The sequence below is a fragment of the Sorex araneus genome, chromosome 4, assembly GCF_027595985.1.
Source record: "Sorex araneus isolate mSorAra2 chromosome 4, mSorAra2.pri, whole genome shotgun sequence".
Taxonomy (NCBI): domain Eukaryota; kingdom Metazoa; phylum Chordata; class Mammalia; order Eulipotyphla; family Soricidae; genus Sorex; species Sorex araneus.
The window spans coordinates 69425852-69449943 of NC_073305.1; the positions used below are offsets into that span (position 1 = coordinate 69425852).

At 41.8% G+C, this 24092-nt stretch overlaps 1 protein-coding gene across 7 annotated transcripts in view; it reads right to left on the bottom strand.

The window, feature by feature from the left end:
- FOXP1 (forkhead box P1) overlaps window positions 1-24092 on the bottom strand; it is a 793034-nt gene that overhangs the window by 562009 nt on the left and 206933 nt on the right. For all 7 annotated transcript variants that reach the window (XM_055137067.1, XM_055137065.1, XM_055137064.1 and 4 more), the window contains exon 2: window positions 10247-10376. The gene's annotated coding sequence lies outside the window, so the exon portion shown is untranslated. The remainder of the gene's footprint in view (window positions 1-10246; window positions 10377-24092) is intronic.

Consider the following 24092-nt stretch of genomic DNA (forward strand, 5'->3'; position numbering starts at 1 on the left):
AGCATATACTCTGCACACAGATGACCAGGGTTCAATCCCCAGCATCCCATATATTCCCCTAAGCACTTCCAGGAACATTCCTGAGTGCAGAGCCAAGAGTGATCTCTGAGCATCTCCAGAAATGACCCAAAAACCAGGGGGGGGAAATGTGAATTAAACAAAAGCTAAGGATATGACTATTCTGTCAGGCACTGAAGAGCACCAGGCCGAGTTGTCAGAGAGCTCATCAGGTCTCCTGCTCACTGCTCCAGATCAGAGCTCAGCAAACTACAGGTCCTGGAGCCAAATCAAACCAAGGCAGAAATCTCAAAGTGTAAAGGAAAAGTCACAATGCTACTAATACAATATTCAAATTTCAGAGTCTGAGTTTGGTTTGAAACAAGTATATTTATGGATGATCTGGGTGTTTTTCATGTAACAGATAGACTCAGTGAAGTTAAGATAACCCTTTCACCATCCAGCAAGCTCATATATAATCATACATGATGATTAGGATTATACAAGTTTTTCAAAAGCACAGTAATAGGAAGAGCACAAGAATCTCCAGGTTATCAGCACCTGACAACACCAATGAAAAGCTCTTTCTAGTTTCTGGAGCTGTGGCAGAAGGAAAATTCCATATCTCTAGGAGAACTGGGCCTCGTGCCCTCACCCCAGTTCAAATTCTAGCTCCCCAATTCCTCATGCAATTCTGATGACTATTAACCATGATAAGAGTAAACTAGCCTGATACTTTTTTAAGGCAGCAACATTATTAACAATTAAAAGGCTGCCACTACACATGCACAATAACTTTCTCATATTTTAATATGCATATCCATGGACTGATTATAACAGCACAGTGAGATTGACAGGAAATGACTGAGTGTAATGGCTCCAAAGGAGACACTACATTGATCAGTAAATAATACACGTTTTTTAAAACTGTCTAACTGCATATTTACACTTGTCAACTCTCATACACTTTGGTGACAGAATTCTCTTTCAAAGATTTATGTAAAAAACTCTATTACTGATTTCTAAAATGGTTTTAATAATTACCCAAAAAAAAGAAAAACCACGTGGAGGACATCTAAGGTTTAAACTGTATCCTCCAAATAGTGTCACCTAGAGTATTAACTGCAACATCCTTAATACTCATGGTTAACATTCCCATTTGTGCTCAAGGTATTTGCAAGTGCCCCAGTGAAGATTAAAATATAGATGTGGCTAACACAGATCTAGCGCCCCCAAGGTGCCAATCACTCCATTAGGGACTTTCACTGTCTCCCAACGGATGTTACCACTGGCAGACCAGGAAACAGACTGGAAGAGAAGATGCACACTAGACAGGCCTGCCCTTGGGGGAAAGCCCTCCAAATGAAAGCTGGGGCCAAGATGGGGATCCAGTCCACGACACCGGAGCATCCAAATCCTCCTACCTAACCCATCCTCAGGCCTGTGCCTGGAAATCTTGATTTAACGTGCTCCCCAGGCAGCAGCCCTTGGATGAGAGGGACACCAGAAAGATGGCCCCAAGAATTGACCTAGAGGTGGAGGAGAAGAAAATCTACTGGTCTCTGAAATACAGGCCTCCTTTGCTTCCCTGAGACCCTCCCACAGAAGCACTCAAGAGAAGAATGTGCTGGACAGATGCACAGACATCTCACAGGCCCTGGCATGTCACCCTTGCTAGTAGTTAGGGCAAGTTCCATCCATTTTTATAGGCCAGTCAGGAATACTTATATGTCATTCATTTTATATTGTTCAGAAAATGACTTCACGTCTCAAATACCTGGGTGAGTGTCTCATTGCCCTAAGACTCCATATCACTTACATTTCATCAACAGCTGAGGACTGGCCTAGATGTGGACAGAAGACAAAGAGTAGGGACCTGGATCAGGACCAAGCAACCATAGGGGTTAGCATGCTTGCCTTCCATGTGGTAAACCCGGGTGGGACTCCCACATCCCATATGGTCCCTCAAGCCCACTTGGAGTGAGCAATCCCTGAGCACTGCCGAATGTATGCAGAACACCAAAAAGAAAAATGGGTAGGGATCTGGATCTTCCCTGTGATTGGTTTATCAGCCCTGGGATTAGATAGTGTTAAGTAAATCCCTAACCCCATTCATTGTTATTACAAAGGTGACAGACAGGACCAGAGAGATAGCTCAAAGGGCTGAAGCACATACTTTAAAAGCTGGATCCCCAGATTTGATCCCCAGGAATACCTTCTGAACACCTCTGGTAGCCCTGAAACAAGCAAAGTGGATATATATATATATATATGTGGATATATATGTATATATATATATACATATATATATACACACACACAGATTTTTTTTAAAGGGAAAATAAATAGCATACTGAATCCCTACATATCCATCATCCACATTCTAGAATGTCAAAATTCTGTTCCCTATTTTCTTTTCTGAAGATTTGTATAGGGAACTGCAAATAACATGCCATTTTATTCTAACAGAACCCAACAAGCAACTCTAAAAATATGTAAAGGAAACCCCCTCAAAGTAACTTGAAGCATGTGCTATTAAAATACCTACTCCACTGGATAGTGAAGAGATAGTACAATGAGTAAGGTGTTTGCTTACTCATGTAGCTGACCCTGGTTTAATCCCCATCATCCCATTACTGCATGTGGACCCGAGCTCTGCCAGGAGTGATCCCTAAGCACTGACCCAAGAGTGATCCCTAAGCACAGAAGAATTCCTGTCTTCTCAACAACGAAACCAGTAAAAAGGAATTCAGAACACAAGAGACATTGTTAAGATTAGATGAGATAACCACTGGGTTAGCTGAAAAAAAAAACTAATGATTAGCTGTGGGAATTACTTTTTAGGACTATTACAAAAATCTTATGTAACACCAAAGCAAGATGAAAGAGAGCTCCTCTCATGAACCCATTTCAAGGCGCTGCTTGGAGCTGTACCACATGCAGAGATTCAAGAGTCACCACTGGAATAGTTCATGATGAGTCCCCTACTTTGCATCCAGACTAAAACATATTGGTTTATTAGCAGGGGCACAGATGTTAACGATTCACTCACTTGAGCGCCAAAGTGATAGCACAGTGGATAGGGCACTTGCCTTGTGTGCAGCCAGCCCAGGTTTGATCCCTAGAACCCTAGATGGTCCCCTGAAAACAGAACCAGGAATAAACCCTGAACACTGCAGGTGTGGTCCCTAAACCAAAAGAGAAAAAAACAAGAAACTATTCACTCATTCACCCACAATCTTTCCAGAGTTCTGGTTACTGTGACACCACAAATAATACATCAAAATAAAATCAAAATGTAAGTGAGCAAATTGGTGCTTAAATGTGATAATCATTCATTTTTCTTTTTACTTTTTTTTTTCTTTTGGCTTTTCTTGAGTCATACCCGGCAATGTTCAGGGGTTTACTCCTGGCTTTGCAGTCAAAAATTATTCCTGGCAGTGCTTGGGGGACCATGGGGGATGCTGGGATCAAACACGGGTCAGCCGTGAGCAAGGCAAATGCTTTAACCAAGTTAACAGAAAACAGACTATTTTCAAAAACAATATGGAATGTAATTAAAAGTCCTAGAAGTTTATATTGTGGATATATTATTTGAAACATAATAATGAATACCTCCTTCACCGCAGCTTGTGACGTGTATTGATAAAATCCAAGATTAACATACAAAAGAAAATTGCAAGAAACTTGTGCTGCATTTATGTGTGTACATGTATGTGCCTCTCCTTTTGAGAAAGATACTGTATTCTCAGAGAAAAGTTTCATTCCATCTTGCCATATTCCTTGCTATATTTGAAACTCAGCTGACACCTAGGTAGAAGTGACACAAAGTCCTCCCAAACCTACAAACCTATAGCATTTACAATATGCTATCAAAACCAGATTAAGGATAAAAAATAAAACTCCCTCAGAAATAACGAAAATATGGCATAGACAGTCCAGAGGTTAAGGTGCTTGCCTTGTATGAGGCTGACCCCAGTTACATCCCGAATATCACAGGTGGTTCCCTGAGTACCACCAAAATGGACCCTCAACACAGAGTCAGGAATAGGTGCCAAATAAGGCCCAATGAAACAAAACAAAATATGGCATAAATACAACATCAAAATTATAACCACTGGGGCTGGAGTGATAGCACAGTGGGTAGGGCGTTTGCCTTGCACGGGGCCGACCCAGGTTCGATTCCCAGCATCCCATATGGTCCCCTAAGCACTGCCAGGAGTGATTCCTGAGTGCAGAGCCAGGTGTAACCCCTGAGCATCGCCAGGTGTGACCCCCCCCCAAAAAAATTACAACCACTACACAACCACAGAATTGCCAGAAATATTATATAGAAGATTCACTAATGTAATAAGCATATCCTATCTCACTACTGTGTATCAGATACTGGAGTATTGAGTAAACAGAGACAAACTGAAAAGACTGCTCAAAGGCCATTTAATTAATATGATTTTGCCTATATTTATTTAAATGGAGAATTTATAAACTTGCTGGAATAATTCTGGGCCACACTCCATGGAAGACTGGATATGATCAACTAGACTGGATATGAGCACTGGACTGGGCAGTATTGGGGTTAATGTAAAACTGAGAATGTTTGCCACTCTTGATTTAGGCAAAGGATTTGATGTTTTTTGGAGCTATCATGTGAACAAAAGTCTGCCTAATACATTAAAAGTTTACTCTACAGTGAATGTATATGTCCAGAAAAAAAGTGTGTATAATCCCATAAGGGGCTTACAGAGGAATAGAAAATATCTGCAATATAAATGCAGATTACCTTTATTATAAAATTGGATCATATTCTCATTCCTAGACTAATTTCCTATATCAAAAAACCTATATTCAATTTTATAAATGCATACACCAAGAATCATAAATTCAGTTAATGCCAAAAATTTTATAAATTTTTTTTAATAAAAGTGAGAAAAGGCTGTTTTAGAGCAAGTATCTAAAAGGACAGAAACGTTCTTTCTTTGAAGATATGTTTTCCTCTGACTCTACCTCCTTGGGGACATAACTAGAGAAGAAATAAATTTCACAGCTAATATATATGAAGTAACATATTTAGTATTATCCAATGAATTTATATCTCCCTACACCATATAAATTTATCTCACATAAACTGTCACCTCCAACAGAATTCATTTGAACAATGTTATAGCTTTTGAATTAAATGCAACCTTCTAATTGGAATCTAATCTTAAGCTAGTAGTTGGTGGATTTTCTTTTGTAATTGACAAATGGAATAATTCATTAGTTTGTCTTGCAGTTCTGTCTGAAGAATCTAGAAGCAAATTTGACATAGAGATTGGCTGGCCTCTGCTGTGAGGTGTCGCAGGACAGGACGGGGTGAGTGGAGTTCTTTCATCATCTTCAGAACTCCTCCTGCAGTTTATAGGCGGGAAAGGATGGCCATTCTCACTCCGCCATCCTGAATTAGAGGATTACTAATATATTCCATTACCACCACGTAAATGTCACGTTAATTTCTGATCTTCATCAAGCCAGACAATGGTTTCCACCTTGGCCCCTATCCAATTAGCTATGTGGAAAATATTCAGCCAATTACATTACTTGTATTAGGTTAGAGACTGAAGAGAAAGGCAACATAACTGCCTTGAAAATGCTGCAGAGATAAAATGTAAGTTGACACTGTCTTCACAAGCTGGAGCTCAAGTTATACAATCTGATAGGCAGCTGCCAACACTCATAACTGCTTATTAAATCTACCCTCTTTTTATGGCGTGAGTGAAGATCTGTATTTTTACCAATATTAGGTTCATTGTGTTATGAAAGAGACCAAAATACTTAAAATCACTCACTCCAGCTTATAAAACATATTATGTAGTTTATTAAATTGTTAAAATTGCTTTTCGAAGTCAAAATTTCAGGGCCTGGAAATTTAAGCAAAACAAAGTGGCCTGGCCCACTGACAGGTTCCAGCTCAGGGCCACTCAAGGGGCAAGGCCACCAGCTGGCTTTCCTGCCCATGAATACCTGCTACCTAACCCCACATCATCCCAGAAGCTGCACCCCCAACAGCACCACAACCATTCCCCCACTCCAAAATCTAACAGGGAAAGTTCATGGTCTTAAGTCAACTTTAAAAAGCAGGGAACTCCCAGCCAAAATGTATCCTATTATCAAGTCTTCATTTTTTTGAACCCAGGACCTCAAACATGCAAAGCATATCCTCTGCCTCTCATATTCCTGATCAAGTCTTAGATAGAGATCACTTTCTCTGTTTTAACCTTTCTGGAGGGTCAAAATCTAGGGACTTGATCATGAGAAAGAGCAAAAGAGGCACTGTGGGAAAATAAGAAAAAGAAATTGGTGGCAAAATAGAGCCACATGATGCTCACATTTTTACTTCAAGTGTACAACTGAGGCACACAATTCATTGGTAGGGACAGTGCCATCCCCAAGCACAGACTGACAAGTTTTGTACTATCAACTCTTCTCAGGAAAACTTTATGCAAATCTAGACTGTTATTAGAACATTTATTAATAACACGGTGGCTAACTGCCTATTAAATATGCAGCACGCTTAGCCGTGGAATCTCGTGATGTGCATCACATAGGTTACCAATATCAACTAAAGCTTCACACTGGAGACACAGCAGCCCACGCTGATGATTCCCGGCTGGGGAATGGTGGCATTAAAGCACCACATCACAAAGAGAGAACTGAAGTGTAGAGCACTTCTTCCTCTGTATCCTGCCCCTAAGTTAATTTATTATGCAGGCATGGTTATCACCAACATAAATTGAGTACATTACCCATTTTCTGACCTTAAAAATTTGCCATAATGATCTATTTGTGCAAAGCTTTTATCATTTCTTTGCTTCGAAGAGACAATTTGTTGTTCTCACTATCTATCCCCGTGACTATGACCCTGTTCTAATATAGAGACACTTACCATGAAACATTTCGCTCTGCAGCAGAGTTTATTTCAAGCCTAAAGACTCGAAATTATTGGTTGTAACAATTAATAGGTGCTTCTTTAGGTTACTCAATAAACTGTAAAGTTCTAAAAGGCACAAAACTGTGAATAAATTTTATCAATGCAAGAATGAGATAGCCATCAGATCCATAATGCATGAGAGGTCACGTAACTGCATCACGGAGGAAGAGAATTAGTCCTCTGAGCAAACCTTGGGGGTGTGCTTTAAGGAAAATAAGGAGTATAGTAAATCAGAACCCATGCTCCAGTTCATCGAATTTTAGGGACCTCTACTTCCTACTATAAATACAATGAAGGGAAGTGCATTACAATGAGATAAATACAAAGCTCTTCTTTACTTATGAAAATAAAATATCACCCTGGTATTTGATTTGGCCTAATAGTACATTTTATCAATTCAAAAGAGATATTGTTTTCATTATTGTTCTTCACATTGATTTTTTTGAATAGCAATTCTGACCCAATGAAATTAATGAATAAAATGAATCTAATCTTCAATAAACCATCCAAATGGTTTTGTTAAATTTCATACATCAATTTTATGATAGTGAGATTGAATCAGACTCAGTACTAAAGACAGTAATGATGGGAAACCTCAAACCTCAGCATGCTGCTATTTCAAGAGCTTCTGAATTCCTATTATATCTATTATTTCTCATGTACCTATGAGACAGACCCTGGCTTTGTTCTCAACTCTCCCTTGGCCCTCATAGATACGTTTCTTCATAATAATGCTATATAACTCATAATGTGCTCAGTAACTACAGACATCCACAGATGTCTATCACTGTTTCACAGCAATGGAAAACCCTCAGAACTTCACAGGTAAATGCACTTAATAAGATGATCTAAGAATTCTAAAGGTTCTAAATTCCATAACTCCACTACTTTAACTGGAGATTTTCTTGACTTAAGTGTTACTGATTACTATTTGCCCTGTTTGCTTATTTGTTTGTTTGGGGGCTATACCAGGTGGTGTTCAGTTCTTTCCCCTGGCTCTGCACTCAGGATTACTCCTGGCAGACTCTAGGGACCATATAGCACGCTGGGGATTGAATCCTGGTCAGATGCATGTAAGGCAAACACTACTGTACTATTGCTCTGACCCAAATTTGCCTTATTTCTTACCAGTGAAAGTCAGACTACTAAGAAGACTGCTATTTTCTTTATCTTTCACACCAGTAGAAGGGAGTGCAAAAGAAAAGCAGCCATATAGCAAATTAGCCCAAGTAGACAGGAATTTTAGAGACAAGCTCTTTGAGGATTATCTGGTCTCTAATATTTGGGCTAGTTGCTTCACCAGGGCTTTTTTTTTCCAATCTATAAAACAGAAGTTATTTATATAATCACTATAAGACCAAGCTCCCAGAAGCTAGACATCTAATAGCCTTGTTCTCCCTCTTGGAGAACCTGACAAGCTACCAAGAGTCTATTGCCCGCACGGGAGAGCCTTGCAAGCTCCCCATGGCATATTCATATCCCAAACACAGTGAAAGATATATAAATACCTCTTGGAGAGGCCGGCAAACTACCGAGAGTATCCTACGCGCACAGCCAAGCCTGGCAAGCTACCCGTGGCATACTCAATATGCCAAAGACAGTAACGATACATCTCATTCCCCTGACCCTGAAAGAGCCTCCAATCATTGGAAAGACGAGTAAGGAGAGGTTGCAGAAATCTCAGGGCTGAGTGTAATAGAGACATTACTGTTCCCCGCTAGAGTAAATCGATAAACAACAGGATGACAGTGATACAGTGACACTGCTTTATCAAAATGATCTTTTCTATAAATCCTTTACAAATCTGGTCCACATAGCTTAATGCACAACAGTATCTTTGGAAGACACTTGACAGGAAAGAATTGACTAATTACTTTGAGATGTAATTCACAAAACCCAGACTCACTGAGAGAAGCCAAGAGAAACAGGCTCCGGTGTGACCAAGGCTGGGGACAGAGACATTTATGTTCTGGAGGTGTCATAATAAGCTTTAAATGAACAATGTCAGCTAGAGAGATAATATAGGGCATCAGGCGTTTGCTTCGCATGCTGCTAACTGCAGTATGATCCCCAGGGCTGCAAAGTCCCACAAGCTATGCCAGCTGCAGGTCTGGAGGATCCAGGAACTATCAGGGTGGCCCAGGCATCCTAGACACCAGAGGGATCAAATGGTCAAGCAGCACAGCATCCTCAAGCACCTGCATTGAACAACTGGTTCAGCTGGTCAACAACTAATTAGTGGGGAGGGGCCCCAGATCTCTTTACACTTGGGAGGCCAAAATACAAAATAAAAATTAAAAAGACAAAACCAGTGTCCAGTACTGACAAACAGAATGTTCTAACCTACCAAACTAACTTTGAATAGTGTCAGAATATTGTTTGCTTGGGGGCCATATCCAGCAGTGCTCAGAAGCTATTCCCAGCTCGGTGCTCTGGGATCACTTCTAGAAACGCTGTGGGGACAATATGCGGTGCTGGATATCAAATCTAGATCTCCTATGTGCAAAACACACATTCAGTCCTTTGAATTATTCCTCTGGCCTCTCTGTCAGAATGTCAGAACTGAAAACACCTCGTCCAAACCAACTATTATCTTCGATAAAGGAAAATCACAATAGTTTATTCATTACTACAGAAGTCAATGATTTCTGAAGAATATGATAGGAAAAAAACATACACAATACAAAAAAAAAGACAATATATAACAGAAGAACAGCACCTTCTCCCTTCTAATCTCCCCCTAAATTTTATAATGAAATTGATAAAATAAATTATACTAGGAAAAAAATGGTCACAAGTCTTTAGGGAATTGAGATTCCAAATATCCCAACACTCTTACTTTTTCAAGTTCACTAATCATGTGGAAGCCTTTAAAGATCTTCTCAATGTACAAATCAGATTTAAATTTCCTCCAAAACTCAAAACAGGATCATTATAATTTCACGGTGGTTCGAAGAAAAGATGGAATTGCTCTTTTCCACTATACATAAAGCTCAGAATTCAGATGGCATATTTTTCAGAGTTTGATTAAAAGAAACACGTAAACCAAAAAAAAAAGTGAGTATGTCTCATTATGCTTTTGTAGAAATCCTTAGATTTTTTTGACTCTACTAGAAACAATGGCAGAGTTTGTCCCATCTTTCCAAATTAGAATCTCTCATCTTCAATGGGCAATTGTTCCGATGAACTGAAAACTTTGATCAGTTTCTTTCACCATCGAGGACCCCCTTCAGCCAACTTTTTGTCTTGTGACTTTTTAGACAAATAATCATAGACACTTACCCTTTTGGTCAGCAGGCATCACATCCATTGATTCATGGTTGTCAGCAACTCAGAGAAATGATCGAAGCCCTCACCATTGCCCAGATGTTTAGTTCGGAAACTGGAATTGTCAACAAGAGCTCCTGTGGCACTGCAATACAAAAATATTTTTGCACATAACTAAGACTTAAGTTTAGAAACCACCACTTCCTTAAACTTGAAAACAGCAAAGCAGACATAGAATTTAGAGGTAAGGGAAAACACCTTTCAAAGGAGGGTATGTCAAATATCAAGTCTGATGCTATAAAATAGGAACCAGAAATACTATTCTGAAGGACATGTTTGCCAAGTACTTCCATATGTACACTGAAAGGATTCTGTTTATTATGGACCTGGTACTGAATATTTTAGCATTACAAAAATACTAAGTCACATACTAAAGACCTCAGGTAACAGTAAATGACTTTAACTCAAATCCTGGATGGAGAAATATGGCCTTTTTTTATTAAGTTATGATATTTTCCATAGAATAAAAAATGACAATACTAAATAATTTTTAATTATTAAAATTAATGAACACAAAAATTACTTAGTAACCATAATCCTTTTTATTCTCCAAAATACTTTTAAATGTTAATTATGTAAGGAATCTGACTCATATAGATAGTTCCATCAAGAGAGAGTAGGCTATGTAATGTACAGGAATGAAAGTTGAAAAGCCTGAATTCTGAACCCAGTATTGCTACCAGTCAATAGCCTTAATGTTTCAAGCTTCAAGCCTCTGTATTTGTAGCCCTGGGTCCATAAAGGATGCTCCTCACTGTCTATCTTTTATCTTGTCTTGTTGACAAAGCCTGCTTATTCTACATAACCTAAATGATTAGAGCTTCTTCTTTAAGATCCCTAACAAAGAAGATCTTTACCACATTCACTCTTATCTGCCATCTGTATCAAAGATGTACTATGGGCAGAGTCTTGCTGGTATGTAGAAGAATTCTCATGGCACTAGTGCCCACTCATGGGGAGTGGCCAGCAGTGGTGGCTGACAGCACCCCAGGGGTGCCATGGAATGTTTCCATTCTCCTCCAGAGAGTAAAACTTCAACTCCCATTTAAGTTTGTCCAAATCCATCACTCTTAAGGATCTCTCACACTTCAGTGTACACAAGCATAACCAAGAACTTTGTTAAACATAGATCCATGGGCCTGCCATTCCCAGAGATGTTTCAACAAGTCTGGGATGGGACTTGAGTCTGTTTCTACCAAAGTACCATGGAATGTGGATACTGACGGAGCTGAGCACACACCCTATTCAAGTTCTATTATGCCTTGCACAACCATGAGAACCAAGAAGCATGATCAGAAGCATGATGCAGATGCAAGAGGCTCTCTCCAAAGCTACTTCTGTGCATGCTACCTGGCAAAACAAACCAAAAAGAAGGGTTGATGTTGTTTACCACCTTGAGGATAAAATTCAGGATACTAATATGGGCTAGAAGGGTTCACACACTTTCTACTTCCTAATTTCTACTTGGTACTTCCTACTACTTTCTACTCTCTACTTTTCTACCTTCTTACTTTCTACTTCCATGATACTATCTCCAGCCACCAGCCCCGTCCAAGAGGACTGATAGGTTTCCTAGGGCCTGAGTGATAGTACAGCAGTAATGTATTATCTTGGTTTTTTCATTTGTTTTTGTTTTGGAGCCACATTCCACTTTGCTCAGGTGTTACTCATGGCTCAAGAGGCTCAGGAATTACTCTGAATGGTCAGAGTTATGGAGCTTGGTGCAGACTGAATTAAGTCCTGGATCATATGGGATCATGTGGAATGCCAGAAATCAAACCCAGGTCAGCTGTGTGAAAGGTAAATGTTCTGCTTGCTGTACTATCTCTGCTCCATGCCTTGCAAGCAGTCAACCAGGATTCAATCTCTGGTATTCCATATGGTCTCCCAAGCACTGCCAGGACTAATTCCCAAGTACAGAGCCAGAAGCAACAACCCCTGAGCATGGCAAGGTATGGCCCCAAAACAGAATAGAGAGATGTGTTTCCCTTTCAAGAAAGCCAGATGTTGGGGCTGGAGCAATAGTACAGTGGGTAGGGCATTTGCCTTGCACGCAGCTGACCCAGGTTCGATTCCCAGCATCCCATATGGTCCCCTGAGCACCGCCAGGGGTAACTCCTGAGTGCAAAGCTAAGAGTAACCCTTGTGCATTGCCTGGTGTGACCCAAAAAGAAAAAAAAAAAAGAAAGCCAGATGTTTTTCTACCTTAGGGCCGGTGCACTTGCTTTTCCAGCTTTTAATGGGAATTCCAGGTAGTTTATTCCTTACACAACTGGATCCTCCTTGTCAGAGGCAAGTAGCATACAGGATACAAAGCCCACTTCCAGCAGAAGGCTTTCTTACCCACCTGACAAGCTATTCAGTTTCTCTCAATGACATCATCCTACTTGCTTTCCTGGGAGCTCTTATTTTCTTCTCAGTTATTCACTTATCCTCCCTAGTGGAATAAATGCTCCATAAGACAAGGAAACTTTTTTACCTTATTTATCATTTACCCTTCCCCCCAATTTTAGGAAAATGCCTGGCTTACAAAAACTAAACAATCCAGTATAAATTGATTGACTGTAACATATGAATCAACTAATGGAAGAATAATTTCTCTATCATTCTTATAAAGATATAATTGTGATTTCTTGAAACTTCATTCTGTGTTTTGATATTACACAAAGTGTTTTACAAGTTTCACTTAACTCTGTTCTTACAACAAATTTTCAGTAAACTTAACATGCAGAGAAGAAAACTGAAGCACAGAGGGCAAGTTTACCTATGGTCATACAGTACCAAGAGCTTGAGCCTACAAAGCATGCTCTCCTAAAAGCTCTATGTTTTTCCAACCAATACATTAAGAGAATTCCGAGTGTTTACCTTATATTAGACATGCTCAGACACTATTTGGCTTGAACAATTTCTGACTGCAAGGCCGTGTTGAGACATAGGACTTTTCAGAATCTGTGATCGTTCATTCACAAAGGAACATGTCAGGCACTCACAGTAACTAGGACGATCATACAAATGGGGACCAGGCCAGGAGTCAGGGACAGGGAGCAGTGAGGAATGTGACTGTCAACTAACGGGGCCCCATGCTTTCTCAGCTATCGAGGGCAATCGCCGGGTTTCAAAAGCCAGGCACTGGCAGAGGGGACCAAAAGCTGGGTTTTCAAGAGCTCACCATTCTATAAACTGAGGTAGCAATGCAAATTTCTAGTCTGTGAAATTTCAGCATTTTTCAAAAATTGCAACTAATCTCTTGATAGCACACTTTTTCAGTTTTTTATTCTATTTTGACTTGCATATAAATGACTGCTCCTGGCTCCCTCTGCCCCCAGTTCTCTGAGTCCGCGGGGACTGGGAGACAGAGACACTGCAGGGGCAGGCCGTGGGCAGGTAGAGGCCTGCTGGAGGGATGGTCTGGAATACATTTGGGAAGCAGTGAAAGGTGGAATCCAAAAACTTTCCACAGACCGGAATATTATATTCAAGGGTTTGGGGGTGCATTCAATAAACCGCCCTAAACACAGCAGTGGGGGGTGAGGCCCCGGCAGTGAAGGCACCCCTGCCTGTGCTTGAACCCTCAGGGGTCAAGCCCTTGAAGCCTACGCAGCTTTCCAGCTCAGGCATTAGTTGGTCAAACAACTTCTAAGAACATGATCATAAGGGCTGCCGTGCAGGACTTCCTAAAATGTTAAATTTACCAGACATGTCCCAAATAAGGGACAGGGTGGCTTGTGGCATTTATGTTTATTTCTGTTCTTCTATATTTTGTTGATAGTACAACGATCCAGGACTAAATTCTGTCTCCACCAATCTTCAGAACTCTGACCAAGATGTCTATATAAATAATATGTGCTATAGTTTCTACATATATTTATAGTAAAAAATATAAACACATTTTGTATACATGCATATATGTTAGAATACGTACACATACATTTGAATTATAAACCACAAGCATTTTAACTCAAACCAAAACTCTGAGCTCTAGAAAAGAGAAAGAAAACATCTGAAATTAAAATAAATAAAACACCATGGAAAATAAGCAAATAAATTTCCCAGAACACTGCTGAGATCAATATTGTCTATCTAATTTTATATACCCACAAAAACTATCGTTTGGGTAAGGGAAAAAAGGACCTTTTTTAGATAAACAGAACCATAGAACCACTCTATACTCAGATAGGAAAGGATGTATTTCAGGTCAAAAGGGGAAAAAATGTTATCAAAAAGGAAGAGGGGGAGAGACAAAAAGAAAACTCAGAATAGATGAAATGCAGACACATTGAATAATGCGCCAGTCTTAAACTATAAAAACATTTAGAGGTCAGCCCCCTACCCAGTGCATTCTTTACACAGGATCCACCACCAAGACTTCAGACTGGAGCACCAAACTGAAATGCAGGTTCCCACCCTGCACAACTCAGAGATTCCCTGGCAGGTGCAGAACTCACCCTTCTACCTGCTTCCCAGGGATGCTTGAAGCAGCTTTCCTGCCTCCATTCTGAAGAACCCTGAATTGCTCTCCTCCACCATAGGACAAGAGTCTAGAGTAACCCCAGGCAGTTCAGTCCTGGGAGGTCCTGGGGAACACACCAGCAGGCCTTTGTTCTTTTTCACTTCACCACAGCCCCCCAGACCACCTTGGCCCAGGAGGTCAGCAGCAACCCAGCCTTGGCACTGCTAATCGGGGTAACTGCCATAAATTAAAAGCCCATTAAAATATTTTCGAGAAAAGCCTCGAAGTGCTGAAACATTAATTGTGCTATATTCAATCTGTTTTCCTAGAGATTTGAAAAGCCAGATTACCATCCTGGGGGTCATTAGAAGGAATGAGGCTTTCTCCCTTTTCAATTTACATATTTAAAAATGCATATATTCTCACATTGGCCACGCCACAGGCTGTCCAAGTCCCCAGGCTACTCGCAGTCTGGTCCTAGGGAAAGGAGCCTGGGAAAAGCTGCCTTGGGTTTTCCTTTTGTTTTTGTTTTGTTTTGTTTTTAATATTAAAGAACCTGAAGCCCAGGGCCTGTGGTTGCAGAACAGCTCCAGGAAAACAGGTAGAGGCCACCTCAACAGTGCTGTTTTCTTGTTTTGTTCTCCCCTGTTTATTTTTCCCTGAAGCAATCCCTGCTCTGTACCAGTCTGCAGGGAGCTGGAAAGAGCAGCTGTGGTTCCCTGAGGCCAAGACCTAGCAATCAAGTTGTTTACCAAACACTGCCAGGCACCCTGAAAACAACAACAGCACAGGCAGCATTTGCATCTGTTTTTCAAAAACAACCTAGGAAAGTCTGAGGCCTTGCAGGGCTGAGAGAACTTAGAAATGAAAGGCACCAAGGGCATTAAGAGATAGTCCCATGATCAAAATGTGATCCATGCTTCCATTTATTTTGCAGTGTCTTTCAGAAAAAGGAGAATGGAGGGTGGGGTGGTTATAGAATTTCAAGCAGGCAATTGATAGAAACCAGAGGTTCCCAAACTTACTTGGCCAATCCAAACCCCACTTAAAAAAAAAAATTCTTGGCTTCTCCTGCAAGTTTTCCTTCTTTAAAGTGATATATTTAAAGTGCCCCCAGTTGCACCCAGTCGACTGATGGCACCTCTAGATCACTCCAGTGTCCCCAAGGTGTGAGACTAGCCACTTTAGGCTACATGACAAAGTTCTCCTCACTGGCTTTTCCAAGCAAGCCCAGTGGTCATGGCTAACCCACGTCATTAGCTGAGTCAAATGTTGTCATTTCCAACATTCCAACATTCAGCCATCTGAATGTTAAACTAGCACCATCTCATTTTAAACTAATACCAGATTCTCCAGGAGGGCTCACAAAACACAGATTAATGGGCTCCTCCCAGGAATTTCAACCTCAATAGGTTCAGGGTGGGGTCTGAGACTCTCCAGAAACTTCCTAAGTGATTCTGGAGCCCCTGACCGGGGTAGCACTCTTTTGAGAGAATTACTGCTCTCAAGCTCATGCCTCCTAGCCACACTGAAGCTCTGGAAACCCATGTTCCAGCCTGACCTCTCCCAAGGAGCAGCTGAGTGACTTAGGGCCATGTCAGGCCCAAGGGAGTTTTCCATTTGCTTCTGCAGGTCCTTCCCGTTGCCCTGTGGCCTCCCTCCCTCCCTTTCCCAATCCTGCAAGGCTGTCCTGGGTACAGTGTGTCAACAGGCTGCCTTGCCCTCTGCTTCCAGCAGAACCATTGGAAAGGTCTCTCAGGACAGCTGAGAAGCTGGGCAAGTATCCCCTCAGGCTCCCTCCCCTCCAGGGCACTGCAGGCCGAGTACCTGTAAGGTCACAGCACCTTCCAGGGAGCCTCTATTCAGCTACTCTCATCAGATTCCTTTTCCTTGTTCTTTTCGATGGTGGAAACATAAAATCCAGCTAATTTCTGCAGAGGACCTGACACAAAGGTCAGAATCACTGTACTTGGCATTGGGTCTCCCTTGCTTATAGAAAGCTAAAGCTGGGATCACAAATACTAAACAGAAATATGCATCTGTATGCGTCTACGGATGCTTCTCCAGGTCCCATGTGTCATAGGAGAGTGGGCCACTGTGTCTAACCAGTTACACAACTTGGTAGGAAGAAGTATTTGTGAGCCTTCAATCCTGCTCTAATTTACTAACTTCGTTTCCTTTGTTGCAAATGGCACCAAAATAGAAAGGGAACAGAAGTGGGCGGAGCAGGCTCCCTCACCAACTCCTGTGAATAACTTTCTGACAATGCTGAATCCAGATCAAAAAGCACATCAGCTGCGAGAAAAAGGTGTGTGTTGTCAGCTCATAAATAAAATGCCAATCTGCCTCAATTAATAAGCTGGGGAAAAGAGGAACAAATAACACTTGTTTTTATAACAACAATAATAATAATAATAACCGTCACTCTGCTCTAAATAAGCATCTGTCAGAAATGTCTGAAATCTAAATATCTAGTAAAAATGGTCACCCAGATTTCACCACATCTTGGGTCACTACACCCAAGCCCACCAACTCAGCATGCCCACCTGCATTCAAATCAATCAAGCCCAAAGCACTAATAATCACTTTTGTACTTCTCTTTCACTAGGTAGACTTCTTTCAACTCACCAGAGGACTTTTTTGGTATCTACTCTTAAAAACAAGTTTTTAAGTAAACCCATTAGATTAATTAGAACACGAGGGGAATAAGGTTTCTATGTAATTACTTTTCTAGTTCACCGAGACTACAGTAGAAACCTTTGTTTGTTTACTGCTGTTTTCCACTAACAATACTAGCATCCCATTTAAAACTTGGAGACTGGTGGCTTCTTCCTGCACCTGCCCCCTTCACACATGGCTTATCCCTGGAAGAGATCCTCTCCGTTTTCAGAAGCCATTTTCTCCATATCCCCTGACTTCAAGCACAGAGGGGGAAGAGATGATCTCCTGTTAATATCCTTTGACCCAAGGACTCCACTAACAGCTCACCTTGCCTGTCACCTTCCCGCTACCCCCAAAGAAAAATATGTCCCAGGGCTGGAGTGATAGCACAGCGGGTAGGGCGTGCTAGCTATATGCCTTGCACGAAGCCGACCTAGGTTCGATTCCCTGCATCCCATATGGTCCCCCGAGCACCACCAGGAGTAATTTCTGCGTGCCTGAGCCAGAAGTAACCCCTGTGCAACGCTGGGTGTGACCCCAAAACAAAAACAAACAAAACATGTCCCTCCCCACTGTGAGTCTTTGGTCCTCCAATGTCCTTCTTTTGAGGACCACTGGGGAGAAGATTGCTGTTTCTAGTCCAGCCACATCGCTCTGACCTTCACATGGTGCAGATTCAATTTGGATAGCAATCTCTGATATGTAAGGATATGGTCTCCAACTACTGTCTAGATTCTTTCAGCTTTGGCCAACTATCAACCTCGTTAGTCAGGAATGGTTCATCCAACATCAGCCCTGGTAAAGATAAGATACTCAAAAACTTTAAACGGGTGGTAAATAAGTGAATATGTAGCTGCTCATCTTAACCTCCGTGCTCCCCAATGCCCAGGTCCTTCGGAGCAGCTGTATACAATGGGCAGTGGAACTAACAGTCTGCACCCCATCCCAGCTATGTCACTGAAGAGCTGTAGCTATGGGCAAGTTGCTCTGTCCCTGAAAACTGAGAAGATCCCTGCCCATTCCCAGGAAGCTCTCATTAAGTACTAAAGAACTCTGGCAGCCTAATCTATAACCAAGATTTAAACTCTAGTGCAACACTGACTGCATGAGGATGGAGAGGGGGAAAGGGATCAAAAAAGTATTTTAATTAGATATCAAGAGTATCCCACCACAGCAAAGCCTGGCAAGCTCCCCATGGCGTATTCGATATGCCAAAAACAGTAACAAGAAATTTCACAATGGAGACGTTACTGGTGCCCGCTCGAGCAAATCGATGAACAATGGGACTACAGTGCTACAATGCTACAGTGTAAAAATAATTTTTACCGTTTATTATCAGGAAACGATTTGCACACTCATTTTATTACCTATATGTGCAGCCTGTGAAAATGTCTCAAGGGAAAATAAATTATGAGTGAAAAATCATTTAAGAAGCCCTGTGCACACCTGAAGGGAAGGTTGAAGCTTTGGTGTTCTGGGACCAGGAAGGAGTAGTGGTTAGAGGGCCAGATTTCAGCCTTGCTGCCACCTGGCACCCCCGTGCATTGCCAGGTATAGCTCTGGAGGCTCCTCTAGGATCGGGGGTATGGCCCTGAGGGTGCTAAGCACTACTGGGATACTGGGACAATCCTGGTGGTCCCCAGCACCCCAGACCTGAGCATCACTGAATCCTCAGTTACCAGCACTAACCTGCTCGCTCATCCCAGTATCACCAACAGTGGTCCCAGGAGCCCCTGGGCACTGTCTCAAAGGTACCTCCCCCCAAACAAAATAAAACTTGGGTTTCCTTACATTTACTCCCCCACTAAGCCACCTCTTGCTGTCATTCCTTTGGAACTTGCCTTTGGACACAGGACATCCGCCACCAGACTAATCCGTAACATCTCCTCCTAAGACCATCACATACACACAGTTCATCTTTTCTGTCCTCCCTCTGCTGTTTATCACCTAGGATCCTGGATGCTGTCCAGTCCCTCCATGCCCACTTGGCTACCCACCAATCCCTGCTTTCTGACCTGCATTCTATCCAGCCTTTTGCTTTCTTCACCACAGTAAGTCAGATATGGTTCAAATTGTCTAGGGCACAAGAAGGCAGAATGTATGAGGTTAAGCTGCAGCTCTTTCTTCCAGGGAGCAAGGTAGATTCCCCACAAGTCTACCTTGGTTTCTAACTTATGATAAGCTGTTATTTAAGAATCATGACCTCAGGTGCTGGAATAGGTATAGAATGCAGCCGACCCAGGTTCAATTCTGATATTCCATGTTCCATGTGGTCTCCTGAGCACTGCCAAGGATAATTCCCGAGTTTGGAGCCAGGAGTAACCCCCCCAAACATCATTGAGTGTGGCTCAAAGCACAAACAGAGTCAAGGGTTCAATTTATTTTATAAACATCCTGGACACCCATGAATCCTTTACTCAAATAAATTGAGTTCATCTGCACAAAAGACAAACCTTACACCCCTGCTGTCAGAGTGGGCTGCGCTAGGCTGGCAGAGCATGCTCAAGGCAGGCCACCTGTTGGTAACGCAAGTTGCGTCCCTGTCCTCAAGGCCCAGGGGAGCCCAGTCGCTCCCTGGAAGAACAGTCAAGCGAACAGATAGCTGACTGCCATCTGGGCTCTTTATAAAGGTTTTGTGGTAAACATGTTTACTTTCTTTTGATTGGCCAAGCTTATCATGATCAAGTTATTTTGTTTTGAGACTTGCTTTATAAACATGTTTACTCTGAAGGAAGAGCTTTTTTGATAGCAAGCACACTTGTTTTTCACACTTCTAAATCCAAACATATTTTTCATTGCCTATGATAAACAACTCTAGGTGGTAAACAAATTATATTATTTCACCTTTACACTAGAGAGGTAATCCCTATGCAACTGTCCACGCTGAACTGGATTGTGGGTAACCAAGGCTCTCTGTTGGGTAAGAACAAAAATCATATTCATTGTGATGGTGTTTTTGTTTTGTTTTGGGGTTCTGTTATGGCCTTTTTTGAGGGGGCCACACCCAGCCCTAAGTATGCTCAGGGTTTACTTCTGGCTCTGTACTTAGGGATCACTTCTGGTGGGGCTCAGGGACCATATGTAGTGCCAGGAATCAAACCCAAGCAAGCTAAGTACTGTCTCTCCAGCACCCACTGTTTTACTGAGAAAAATTTTTGTTGTTGTTGTTTTAAACAATAACACGCAGGAAGAGATGTAGTGAATGATGCAGGAGAGAATTGTTCCACAGCTTCATGTTTCACAGCACATTCTCTGGGAAGCCGGCCGGATACAAGCGTTCACCTTGTTACTTGAAGGCATCTGTATCTTAGATGAAAAGTTAAGGTTGCTTAGCTAGTACACACAGCTGATATGGGGTGAGTGTGCATTTCAAAGAACTAAGTAAAATTAATTAACAATATTTAACTGCAATTACTGAGACTCCTGTCATCATTTTTGTCCACTGTAAAATTAAGAAAGAGTCTGGTTTTAACTATTAGAGAGGAAAAAGAGGAAGAAGAATTAAGACATGAGATGAAGGTGGGAGAGAATAACTTTTGAGAAAACTAATAGTGTTTTTGTTTGGGGGACCACACCTGGCAGTGCTCAGGGCTTACACCAGGTTCTGTGCTCAGGGATCATTCCTTGGCTAGTACCTTGGCAACCATAAGTGATGCCAGAAAACAATCCCAGATTAACTGCCTGCAAGGCAACTAAGTGCCTCAGCCACTGTACTATTATAGTACTCTGGTCCAGAAAAAAACCAATGGTCTTATAAGAGGACTTTGATTTTTGTTTACAACAGCTAGTACAGGCGGTAAGGTACGGTCTTGCCTTGAATGAGGCAAAGCCTATTCAAATCCCTGGCACCAAAAAGGGTGCCCCAAGCTGCACCAGGGTCACTTCTAAGCAGAGAGCCAGGAATAGCCTTTGAGAACCATTAAGTGTGGCTCCAAAACCTAAAAATAAATGAATGAGTGAATAAATAAAGTGCTGTTTACAAGAGTCACTCTGGAATGAAGCATGAAATCCTTCTACATTCGGGCCAACTCATTCTAGAGAATTCTAGAATATTCCAGCTACAAACAAAAGCCATCATACCAGAAGTCATTGAGGTTGGGTAAAAATGTTTTAAAGAAATTAAAAAACATCACAGCCAACCTTTTTGTATAAACAAATTATTTCTATCTCTCTCTCTCTCATACACACACACACACACACACACACACACACTTTTGTTTTTCTAAGCTTATGCCCAAGTAAGTTATAAACAGTTAAGGTTGCAATACCGAGATATGATTTAAGAAAAATAACATATTTGCTAGGCATTATTCTTTCATCATGCATAGTACTTTAAGGAGAGAAAGGTGTTAGAAGGCAGAAGCATATATTACCTATCATTCAACATGGAGGATATTCAGAACACACAAACATTAGAAAAGCAATATTGAAAGCACTTATTTTCCAGCTGGAAATGATCAAATGATCAATCTAGATAAGAACTGAGGGCTGAAAGTAGGTAAAGGGATATACATGATAACCTTTCAGTATCTTGTTACAAGCTATAAAGGGGGGGAGAAGAGAGAGAGAGAGAGAGAGAGAGAGAGAGAGAGAGAGAGAGAGAGAGAGAGAGAGAGAGAGAAGAAAAGTGCCTGCCACAGAGGCAGGCAGAGTGGGGAGGGGTGGTTGCGCCAAGGTAACCAGAATATTGGTGGTGGGAAATGTGCACTGGTAAAGGGATGGGTGGTGTTGGAACATTGCAGGACTGAAACCCAATCATGAACAACTTTGTTACTGTGTATTTCAGAGCGATTCAATTAAAATATTAATTAAGTTTAAAATTTTTAAGCACTGATTTTCCAAAAATATGACATCCTTCAGGGTAGGGCAGTAGTCAGGAGGAGAAATAAGGTGAATTTTGAGGCAAGCAACATCCTTGACATTCTCCAATCAAAACCCAGAAATTTTCCAGAAGGGCAATAAGATGCATCTCCCAAGCAGGAGATGGATACTGCAGGATATTAAGTATCAAGATCAAGATTATTCCCACATTTGCCAATAACTGTTGGAAACTTCTGCAAGTCAAGTCAATACGCTTCTCAGATCCTTATATTCTCTTTCTATAAATTTATAGCACTGAACTAAGAATTCTGAACAATGGCATAACACAATTTTATACCCCCTCCAGAAAAAGATGCTACCTGGAGGGATTAGCTCACAACTCCAAGCTCTGTATATTAGCAACAAAGCTTGGAGTGGTTCGGAACAATTGGCCACCATGTCGGGCTCCTACAACTTACTTAGACGCTGAAACAGAGCTTCAGGTTTCTGTGACTCAGGCCAATGAGCAGTCAAGGAGCACATTTCAGTTTTTAGTTGTCTGCACAGATAATTGACTCCGCAGGGAAGGGCTGAACTACTATCTCAAAGTAAATTTTTGTCAACCTTAAAGAGCCAGAAAAGTGAAATGACTAAGAGAAATGACTTCTAAACAACCAGGCTCAGAGCTGTCCAAGCCACATTTCCTCCCGAGAAGGGGACGCGCACTGAGAGTGTGGAACGGTGGGGGTCGGTCATTCCTCAGGAGACCAGGTGCAGAACTGATGATCAGCAACAAACAACTGTCAAGGAGACACGTCAAAGTGGGAAAGAGAAAAGGAGACACACGAGCCCTTCACTCAGGTGCTCTCAGGACAGGACCGCAATCTTGGATATCCTCAGAATATCCGGTTCTAATGACATCCTGAACTCTGTTGTTAGCCAGGCTCTGACAGAGTCTGGCGACTATTATCTCATGGAGGGGGGAACTGTGTGAAAAGTCCTTTACCCAGGGCCGCAGCTGGGAAGGAAAAGCCATGTGCACCCAAAAGCCAAATCTCCTCCCTCACGGTACCCAATGCTACTGAGGACCACTGTTCTAACAGCTCTGACAGGAAACATGAGAACATGTGGAAACATGCCCAAGATAAAGTCCAAATGGGAATATAAAGTTCTCCTCTTAGGAGCTCCAGGTTGCCTCCCACTGTCGGAATCTTGTGGCTTCTTGCTTACACTTCAGCAAAACCTGGGAAGGAGAAAAGCAGCATGCCCAGCGAGCTCCGGGAGAGTGCCAGAAGAGACCTGGTCATTCTCACAGGCACAGCGGACAAGCTGATGACTCCCAGGCAGACAAGGCACCCACCTGCACCGACATCCACTATGTTTGCCAGTACTCTCTGCTCCACTCTTTTCCCTTTTTTCCTCTTCATAACCCTAAGCACTGTCACTGCTTCCTTCCTTCCCGTTTCCCTTTCCTGGATGTCGCCTGTCAAATGTTTGTAGGAATGGACTCTTCCTGTGAAATTCAGTCAAACATGATGCACTACACCCCATTCTGATTATCTGTGGCACCCATGTTTGGGGTAGGGTGGGGGAGGGATATCCAGGCACACAGTCTTCTTCCTCGCAAGCGTATTAACAAGAAGTTAAATAACAATACCTCATTTAAATAATATCTCAAGACAACAATGAGAGCCCTGTTACAGGAAGTACATGATTAATTGCCAGATGAATTCTACTGACAATAATTGCTTCAAAGTTCAAAAGAAGGGAGGGATCACTTCCAGCAAATATTTCACAGGTCGCAAACTCCTGGCCAGCTCCTGCCTGAGCACCAAGATGTGGCTGTCTCGGAGTCCATTCTGGCAGGGACATTCATGCACTACATGATAC